The sequence below is a fragment of the Adiantum capillus-veneris genome, chromosome 11 (assembly GCF_014529385.1).
Source record: "Adiantum capillus-veneris isolate H3 chromosome 11, ASM1452938v2, whole genome shotgun sequence".
NCBI lineage: Eukaryota > Viridiplantae > Streptophyta > Polypodiopsida > Polypodiales > Pteridaceae > Adiantum > Adiantum capillus-veneris.
Window position 1 is genome coordinate 91749370 of NC_140941.1, and position 10619 is coordinate 91759988.

Consider the following 10619-nt stretch of genomic DNA (forward strand, 5'->3'; position numbering starts at 1 on the left):
AAAAGCATTTTTGAAGTCCGTCTGTAAATTTCGCGGTCAAGTTGTGTTGCAAAAGACAAAAGCATACGAATGGTTGTGGAGCTAACAACTAGAGAAAAAGTTTCTTGATAATCTACTCCTGCAATTTGGGACTAACCTTTCACAACAAGTCGTGCTTTGAACTTGTCAAACGAGCTATCTACCTTAGTTTTGGTTTTCTAAACCCATTTGCATTTAATAGGAACACGATCTAGGGGTAGATAAAAAAGAATCCATGTACCTTTGGAGATTAAAGTTTTGTATACATCTGGCATAGCTTCTTGCCATTGATCCTTTTAATAGCTTTGATATACAATGTTGGATCCTATTGAACAACCATAGCATCATCAAAGACTTCAACCTCATCATAATATGATCAAGTTAGGATACGGAGAAAGCTTTGGAGAGAGCTTTTTTTTTTTGGGTCGGTCGTGCATCATTAGTGTCGCCCTCTTTGGCCATCATCACATCCACCACTAGAGCCACCTACTCCTCTCCTCCAACCTCTCCTCCTCTACTTCCCCTTTCTCCTCCACCATCCCCTCTCCTCCACCACCTCTTTTACTCCCTATCCTCAGCCTTCTTCTTGGATCTCCTGTTCTCTCCATCCTCCCACCTCCACATCTCTTTCTCACTCACTTGTTCCCTCCATCTCACCCAAAACTGTGTGTGTGTGTGTGTGTGTGTGTGTGTGTGTGTGTGTGTGTGTGTGTGTGTGTGTGTGTATCCATCACTGTAGCCCCAAAATATTACTCATTTTCTAATCGAATCCCCTTAATCTTACCTCCCTGTTCTTTGCCTGCTACATACCTCTCATACTCTTTGTCTCCCTTTGCTTAGACGTCTCTTTTTCACTTAATTTTTTCTTCTCTCTCACCCATTTCCTCTCTCTCTTCCTCCCTCACTCCCTCATCACATCCCCCTCAATCTTACCACTTGTGGTCTCCTTCACTCTCTCATCACATCCCCTCAATCTTATCACCCCCTCTTCTCCACGAATCCTCCACCACCTCTCCTCCTCCCTATCCTCAACCTTCTACTTGTATCTCATGCTCTCTCTGTCCTCTTACCTCCACATCTCTTTCTCACTCACTTCTTCACTCCCTCTCATCCAAAACTCTCTCTCTCTCTCTCTCTCTCTCTCTCTCTCTCTCTCTCTCTCTCTCTCTCTCACACACACACACACACACACACACACACACACACACACACACACACACACACACACATGCACACCAGCTCGCCCTTCTCCTAGGAGCTTTCTTGCAGTGACAGCAACACCCAAGAAGGATCCTCTCAACTATCAAGAAGCAAGAATCTTAGCCCTTGAGGCCCATATTCACGAGCTCATTGGGAAAAATGTTAGTCTCAAACAACACCTACAGAAGCTTGAGAATGCAAGAGAAATAGAGAGTCAAGCTCTCCTTGTGAAAGCACGAGAGGTCGAAACATCCCTCAATGAATCTGTGTCGACGGTCCAGAAGGAACTTCACAATGTAACTGTAATGTAAATGGCCTATGAACTTTGAGAGTAGCGGAATTAGAAAATTAGGTGAAGCATTTTTCAGAGATTACTTTGTGAGCATAGCGGGTGAACTTAATTGATGGTAGCAACATAAACATGGTACTTAGTTAACTTGGCATGAACAAAACTTTTGCAAGAGAGAGAGTTTAGAGAACATGACAATAGTTGAGGACCGGATTCATATGGAGCTGGTCCCCCCTCCAATATGCATTTTTATTATAGTTTCTCCCATCAAGAGAGACTTGGTACAATACAATCTTTGTGTTCTTTGTGACCTACCTGATGCAATGAAGATGGAAAGCTTCATGCATCACAAGCATAACATAAACTTGTAGAAAGCATTAACTATCCCAAGGCCTCAAACACCTTCAAAGGTGGAGAGAGCTAGCGGGGAATGAGGGTAGGGAAGAGGAAGAAGAAACATTCCATAGGAGAAATAAATAGTTCCTCACTTATCATTACTCTTCTTGCTAGCATACATAATAGCATAGTAATGGAGATGGAGAAGATGGCAAGCTTAAGCATTGAAGCATGGATCTTGGTTGGATTTGCATTCCATAGCCAAGAGTGTTGATGTAGGCTCTCACTTATCACAATCTTGAAGAAGGAGGTGGTGTTCCTCAACTTTCACCGAGTGAGAATGCCCTCCCAAATGAGTGTGTGTGGAGTATATCCCCCTAGCACCCCCCCTCCTTGCTTTGGGCGAGTGGTAGCTTTTCTACATTCTTCCATCTCATTGGACCCCTCTCCCCCTAGCCAATCACATGCAACATGCAGTCAAGTACATGGGTAGTCTTTTGGCAAGTGTCCTCCTTACCCCTTAAAGAGAGAGAGCCTGAAAATATCTAGATATTTGTTGGATGGAAGTAGAAGCTCATTGGACCCCTCTTTAGCCCAACCAATAGCATTCAAGCACCCCATGTGGTTAAGCTTAGTGAGAGTCTGACATGTGTCCCATGTTCCCTTTTAGAAAAGGGGTGCCCCTTGGGTGAGTGGAAGGTTAGGTCAAAGATTCCCCTAACTTTGGGACTTTTATGCATAGGAAGCTTCTCAAGAAACTTCCTCATTAACACTAGAATGGTAACAAGACACTTTTATGTCCTTGGACACTTTTGTGTCCTGTTAAGTGACCATTTTGCTTGAATTATTTGAAGAGTATGAAAATGAATTTCTAGGTGCTATATATCCACAAAGTTGCCTTATGAGTTGAAAAAGAATTAGCATTTTTTTTTGAGTATCGATCTCACCATTAACCTTACTCTTGCACAACATTTTTGAACCTAAACTGTGTGAAAAAACGGGTCCTGTTTTTTGCCTTTTTTCAATTTTTGGCAACTATACCACTCTAAACTTCATGTTTGTGAGGTTTAGATGGCTAGAGGTTAGGCCTTCATAGTTCTCAACATGTCTTGATGCTTGTAGGGAGAGCTAAGTGTTAAAATTGAAAGTGATGACCAATTTACAAGAATTGCATAATCCTGTTTTTTGGCCAAAATTAGTACTTTTATGATTTTTTTGGTGGCTTTCTTGATATCCAAATTCAATTTTGATTGTGTAAGTGTAATGTATAACATAAAGCTAATCTTCCTTGAGTTTTGGGGGACCTAATATGCTATATAGCATAGTATATGATGATGGTTGAGTTTTTTGATTGCTGAAGAATACGATACATTTTAGAGTAGCAAGTATAACTTCCTCAATATTGCTAGTTTCTTAGGCCAATTGTGTGTATTTTGTAGGTAGTAACCATATCTAATCATAGACTACAAAATTGGCTAGATATTGAGTAGTTTCTATGGGTTTCTAGAGGTCATAATGCTAAACACAGTTTTTTCATGTTTGCTGTATTTAACACTTTATCATTGCCCCCAAGGTTCCAATTGTAAGAGATCCATTATCCTTTTGACATGCTCCATGGCTCTTTTTGAATCCAGAGGCCCAAAAGGAACTAAGAAAACATGCATATAGTATCTGTATTGAACGTGACTATAGAAACTTTGATGATAGGTCCGCAGAATGACAAAAATGCAACTTTTTTATACCTATTTTTTTTCCCAAAAAAAAATTAGTGAGGTAAAATCAACCATATGTTTTGGTAACCAACCCATTGAAGTTAACGGGGCATTTTATCTCATGTCCTACAAAAATCTCCACTCTTATTTATATGCAATCAACCGTAAGAAATTGCTATTTTGGGCAAAATACACTGGTCCATAAACTTTGGAGGCTTGTAGTGACCAAGAATGAGAAAAATTACAAGTTCCTTATTTTTTCCATATGTAGTAGCTATTGAACTATAAGCTCATGAAAGGATTTTTCAAAATGAGTGGATCTACTATGGTTTTGGAAATTTTTCCCAAAACCCTGAAAGGACACTTTTATGTCCTGTTAGGTTACCATTCTAGTGTCAAGTGTGTAGGGTCTCTTTTTGACTCAAGCATCTTACACCCCATGCATAGGAAGCTTCTCAAGCAACTTCCTCATTAAGTGTGTAGGGTCTCTTCTTGACCCAAGCATCTTACCCCCCATGCATAGGAAGCTTCTCAAGCAACTTCCTCATTAAGTATGACAAGTACCTCAAGTACCTTAGTCATCAAGCATGACAAACACCTTAGGTGGAGTTCCCACCTCAAGCTCAGCCCTAGCTTGCCAAAGGTCAAAGGCAAGTCTAAGTCGGGTTCCCAACTCAAGCACAGCCCTAGCTTGCTTAAAGTCAAAGACAAGTTTAGGTCGGGTTCCCACCTCAAGCTCAGCCCTAGCTTGCTTAAGGTCAAAGGACTTTTAACACTAACCATTGGAGGTCTTTAATGAATCTAACCCTAAGGTCTTTTAAGCTCCATTATTTAACCTTGCTCTTTGACAGACCATCTCTCATTTGGGCCCCTTTACCATTGGCCCCGTGTTGAGATAGATCCGTAAGCACATGTCTATATTCTAACCCTTGTTCTCGTTTATTATCCCACATTAAATGATCATCGCATTTGGTGGCAAGATCCTTTAAGGAACTTGATGCTATTTTTGACACCTTCACCTCCTCTGATACGTCCATCTCTATCGTTGTGGCTTTGTTGCTTGCTCTCTCCTCATCTTTTGCCTCAACTGCATGTTGTTTCTACTTCTTCTTAGTATTTGTTGTAGTGGACCTTTTCTTCTTTGTGGCAGGCATCTCCCAGGTGGGATCATTGTTGTTTCTCGCTCTTGTTACTCGTTTTCTTTCAACGACTTGGCTTGCAAGCTCAGCTAGTCGCTTTTTGGACAATGTCTTTAGCTGAAATATTGTGCAAATAGGAACATGATAAACAAGTATGTAGAAAAGGTAGTTGAACTAGATATTGGAGATTTCATTTTACCTCTGCACGCTCCTTTTGGGTGAGAACCTTCTCCACGACATGGCTTCTTAGTGCCATGCTCACACCTGTGCTATCAATTGGCTTACATCATGTTCGTAATGCCTCGTTTTTAATCTTAGGAATTTCCTGTGCATGCTTGGGAACCAAAGTCTATGATACTTGGGTCTTTCACCAAGTGCCGTATGGGCCATGCCACAATGGTGCCTATTGCTACGTAGAGAGCGTCTACATCATCGTCAATAGGTGGCACATATAGCAATGGTAGATCGGGCTTTGACACAAATTTGATAGATATCCCTATAGTACCTCTCAAAAGCTCTCTCCCATGCAATTTCTTGTGTGGCAGTGACTACACAACTACTCCTTTTCCAATCTCCTTGCCCTTGCTAAGAAGCACCACGGATTCGTGCTTAGCAAACAATACAAGAGAAAACATGAGATATTGAAATGGATATGGAGAAAGAACTATCTTTCTCACCACTATAGCTCAAAAACTCTGCAAAACAAATTAAAACATCCATAAATTGTGCTCACTATAGGCAGAAAGAAGGCACACAAAGGAAAGGGCATTCTTCACAATGTGAATCTGGCAAGAGGGATTCTTCTAGGAATAGATCAAGATCAAAGCCTCGTGGTCATGGGAAAAAGAGCTTTCAATGCCACTACTGTGAGAAGTATGGCCATATGAAGAAGGATTGCCATGCACAGAAGCATGATAAGGGTAAAGGCAAAAGCAATGATAAAGAGGAAGAGTCCAATGACAATACAAGAAATCAATATAGTCACTAGTAATTGTGATGTGCAAGACATTAATATGTTAAAAGACACTCCTAACATCTTTTATGATACACCAAAAGCTCTTTCTTTACAAAGTTCTATGCCAGATTAAGGTGCTTGTCGATGGTGAGGTGTTACACACTTGGATCTTGGATTTGGGTACGTGTCTCTTCATTTGACTCCACACAAGGAATGGTTCTCGAGTTATGAGGAGACTGTTGGTTTTGTTACTTTGGGTGACAATTATGTAGTGGGCATTAGTGACATTGATGGGTTATGGCAAATGACATCATTTTTGTGTCTGTCATCTACCAATCTTGACTCATAATTTGATCTCAATTGGGAGAATGGATGACTTGGGCTATTAGTAAGGGACTGTTGAAACAAGGTGTTGGGCTTGGCATTGCTTTGCTCAACATCTACGCCAAATGTTGTGTATTACAAAAAGCAAAGCATGGAACATGTGTAGTGATCAAAGGAGCACACCAAATTACTTCTTTCTATGCTAACACAAAAAAGAGAGATACATAGTAGTCCAGTGGGGCTTGAGGGAACCAGAAACTCCACCCCAAACACCATTGATCATACATACAAAACACTCACAACAAAGGGCCAAATGTTCAACATAATTGAAGGCAATACCTGTGAACTTGGGCTCAAAAGTGATACAAGTGTGAATGAGGGCATGTAACTTGCTTAAGCTCTAGGATTGGAGTCGCCATTATCATGGAAGAGAGATTCGGATAACTTGAGTCTTATGCTTGCATGCAAGGGCTTCATCTTGGTCATGAGCGGGGAAAGTTTTTCAGACATATCTAGCTCATGTTCATCAGCACTCCAATCGAAAGCTTGAACCAAGCTTGCAAGAATGTTTTGCACATTGAGAAGGCCCAAGGACCATCCAAGGCACCCTCTCCTGCCAGAGCCGAAGGGGAGGAGCTCAAAATTTTGGCCACGCACATCTATATGACTATGGTCACATAAGAATCTCTCAGGCAAAAACGTGAGCGGTCTTTCCCAGACCTTAGGGTCGCGGCCTATCACCCACGTGTTCACATAAGCTTGCGTATTTGCAGGTATGTCATAGCCAGCAATTTGGCATGGCTGAGTTGACTTACGTGGTATGAGAAATGTTATGATTGGGTGTAATCTCATGGTCTCCTTGCACTGCCATCAAATAGGGCATGTTCGGGATGTCCGACTCTTGAACCATGCGTGCCCTTCCAACTACACTTTCCAGCTCTTCTTGTAGGGTCTTCATCTTGGTTGGGTTTGCCAGCAACTCTGCAAGTGCCCACTCTATCAATAGTGCAGATGTGTCACTCCCTCCTCCAAATACTTCCTATAAGAGAGAAACGTAGTTACGATTAAAGCATAACCATGAACAACATTACAACAATTATTTCATAGGTAAATAACGATTGAGTCGTCCAGGGCTCAATAGCAATTATCTTCCTCAGCTCACAAGGACCCCATCGTTCAACCTAAACTACTAACCATACATACAGGCCGGGAAAGGAGCTTCAGTGTCCTTTCCCCACAATGTCGGCTCCCCATTGGATCACCATCATCACGGGAAAAAGGAACTAGAGGTCCTTCCCCTACACCATAATATACATAAATATTTATGTTTGTGTATACGTATGTATATGCATAAAATATTTATCTACATACAATTGGATCTGCTGATTTATTCCCCCCTAATCTGCCTGACGTTCTTAATCATCTATGTAATCTCGAGCAACAAGAAAAAACAGGAAGAAATAACGGGAATACCTGAAGCACTGCCTTGATATGCTCATCACTCATCTGTATGTTTTGAGGGCAACTTACAGATGCCGACAGCAGAATGTCCAGAAGATCCTTAGGGGGATCGTGTATTCCCCGTCTTTGCTCTCGCCTGCCGTCAATAATAGCTTGAAAGGCGGCCTTCATTCTGGGGCCAGCCACCAGCTTGCTATGCTTCACGCAGCCTTGCCAGTCCATCCACCTGAGGAGAGGGATGAAGTCACCCAAATTGAAAGCGCCGAGGGCTTCTATCACGTCCAGCAGCACCGGAACAATTTCTGGTGACGCCTCGCCCAGCACCATTCTGCAGATGATGTTACTGGTGGCAATTTGCAGCTTGGGTCTCACAGAGATAGGCTTTGTACTGTTAATCTTGCTGTCGGCTACGAGGGATCGTAAAAGAGCGCGCGCTTCCTGCATTCGGATGGGTTCGAAGCTGGCCATCCGCTTGGCGCTGAAGAGCTCAGTGGTGCACAGCTGCCGCAGAAACTTAACGTAGGGCCCAGTGTCGGAAAATGTGAAGCTTGTAGATGGGCCATAGATGGCCTCGCAAGCAGCAGTTCGAAAACGGGAGGAGAAGTCCTTGTCGTGCCTTTGCAAGATCTCCCGGGCCATCTCCGGTGTGGAAGCAACGACGATGGGGACGGAGCCCAGCCTCAGATACATGAGGGGTCCATACCTCTTGCTGAGGTCGCAGAAGGAGCGATGCGGTCTCTTGCCCACCAAGTGGAGATGCCCAATAATAGGCAGCGCAAGAGGTCCTGGGGGCAACTTTCGCCTCCTTCCAATTGCGCACACCGCTACCATCACGCACACACCAGCGACGATTGTCAGTAGGACGAGCATCAGCAAATCTGACGCCGGCAACTCCATGCTTCTCCCAAGGCGCCGCTCTGCATAGGTAAGCGGTTCTCACTCGTGAGTCCTCTTCACCCTACTACCACTGGGCCTAACCTGTTCGCGAAGCTGCAATGAAGGAACAAGAGGAAGTAGCTCGCCCGTGTAGCGGATTCCTCTGTTCATCCGCTCAACAGGGATTAACGGTCCTGGTCCACTCCAGGACCAATAAATGATCCAAGCCGTCCGATCTATGGTACGCGTGGCTTAGTTATTAGTTATTTGAACGAATAACTAAGCTTCATTTTTTAATTATTATTTTTAAAACCACGAACGCGGTGAATTTGTATTAGAAGAGCAAAAAAGTTAGGGGTTACGATTTAGCTGAGGCTATGGTCACGCGCAGCTTAATTTTGAAATAAAGAAAATAAAGGGGGAGTGGGTCGTGTGATTTGGGAGGTTAGGAAGTTGAGAGGTTGCAACCACGTAAGTTGTCAGACGTGAGGCAGCTTTTTAGATGCGTCCACCGGCTTTGTAGGCTAACTAGGCATAGTTGCAAAACGTTGCCCGGTCGCCACAGCCTCGCTCTGAGTTTCTCTCTCTTGCCTGCGCCCGGCTCTCCCTCTCTATACCTGCTGCTCCCGGTCTCCGTTCTACACTCCTGTTAGAAGTCCGCCAGGCTTACGAGTAACTAAGCCTCGCGTGGCCACGCTCTAAGTCTGAGTTGAGTGATGGCTTAGCGAGCTCAGCTCTACGTGCCTACCCTGCCCACAAGGCAGGATGTTCACTCTACATTACCCCAGCACCCTTTCCCTCAACCGCAAGTGGCCACGTCAAATGCGTGGGACAGTGCGAACCCTCTACCTCACATAACTTCTCTCCTTCTCCTCAATGTCCCTTCTGGCCAGCTGGTGCTAGTAGGTCCCCCCCAAGTCCTATCAAGTTCAGACCCGCTCATCTCTAATATTTTACCCCCAGAGCTAGCAGAGAAACTCCTGCAGGCCCTCGCTGATAGACAGCAACTCCTGCAAACCAGAGCTCGCTCCAATGGAACTCATGGAATCCCACCAAGAGGAGATCAAGAGCCTACTGGAGCAACTACAGGAAAAAGCCTACCCCTCCCCCCCCCCCCCCCCCCCCCCCCCCCCCCCCCGAGGTTCAACGCGGAAACTGCCAAGGACATCCTCAGGCTGGCAAAGGACAAACTACTGAAGGTAAGACTTCGGTTATTTTGTCGTCCTCTCAAGTCAGGAAAGTCGAAAAGGGGAAAGAAGAGCCCTAGTGGGTCTGCTAGCTGGCCCGCGCCCTCCTGTAGACATGCTGAAAGCATGGGTAAAGCAACAATGGTATGCGTGTGGCATCGAAGTGGAGTCCATTCAATGCCTTCCTAAGAATCATTTTCTGTTCGTTTTCAGAGAACAGACCATGGCATTCCAAGCCTTGAGTTACGGGCAGTGGGTTATCCGTAACTCACCTCTGTGTTTGTTCAGATGGAACAAATCTTTCAACCCAAAGACTTCGGCTGCTAGAAACTACCTGATTTGGGTTGAGTTCACCAACCTTCCCCTGCATCTGTACAGCCATCTTAGCCCTATAGCAAGCCAACTGGGCAAGGTCTTGGGTGGCCGACCTAGACAGGATTTTTACAATCGAGCTTGGCACCCTCAAGTTCTAGTGGAGATGGACATCTCCAACCCTGACAATCTCCCTTCTGCCACATCGAGATTCTCATTGACGATGGGGAAACCTTTGATCAACCTGTGGAATATAAATACCTCCTCGACATGTGCTTCTTATGCGGCAAAAGAGGTCACTTTGTGAGATCTTGACCCCTCAAGGCTCCTCCCACTACCCCGGTTAAAAACCCCCAAGCCCCTACTGACCCTTTTCCTCAACACTCAGGCGCTCCCCGGACTGAGAATACTCCTAACTCATCCAAAACTCGCCCTAACCGGGCCTCCTCCAAGCCTAATAATGTCAGGAGAAATGATCCGAAAGGCAAGACATCGAATAGATTCGCTGTTCTAGCCAGTATTCAGGACTTTGTGGATTTTGACTAAGAAGACTCATAGGAATTCATCCCCCCTACCCAACCCCAGGCTCCTGTAGTGGATTCTCGACTTGAGGATGAAGTCAATGACATGGATACCCAAGCTCTCCCCGATTTGAATAAATAGAACAGTAAATGAGTTAGTGTTGGTTCCTCTTCCAAATGGCCCTTCTCCCATGGAGGTGCTCAAAGACAATAAGAGGAATCATGCCAATGTGGCTCAGACACCCCCTCGGCAATCAAGCCATAACAAAAACAAGCGAGTTACTAAATG

At 44.4% G+C, this 10619-nt stretch overlaps 1 pseudogene across 1 annotated transcript; it reads right to left on the bottom strand.

The window, feature by feature from the left end:
* Nucleotides 1-6136: 6136 nt before the first annotated feature.
* LOC147447648 (flavonoid 3',5'-hydroxylase-like) lies at nt 6137-8465 on the bottom strand (annotated as a pseudogene). Its single transcript, XR_015189629.1, has 2 exons — nt 7447-8465; nt 6137-7012 (listed from the first exon to the last, which is right to left on the bottom strand). The product of XR_015189629.1 is annotated as a flavonoid 3',5'-hydroxylase-like (transcript).
* Nucleotides 8466-10619: the final 2154 nt, after the last annotated feature.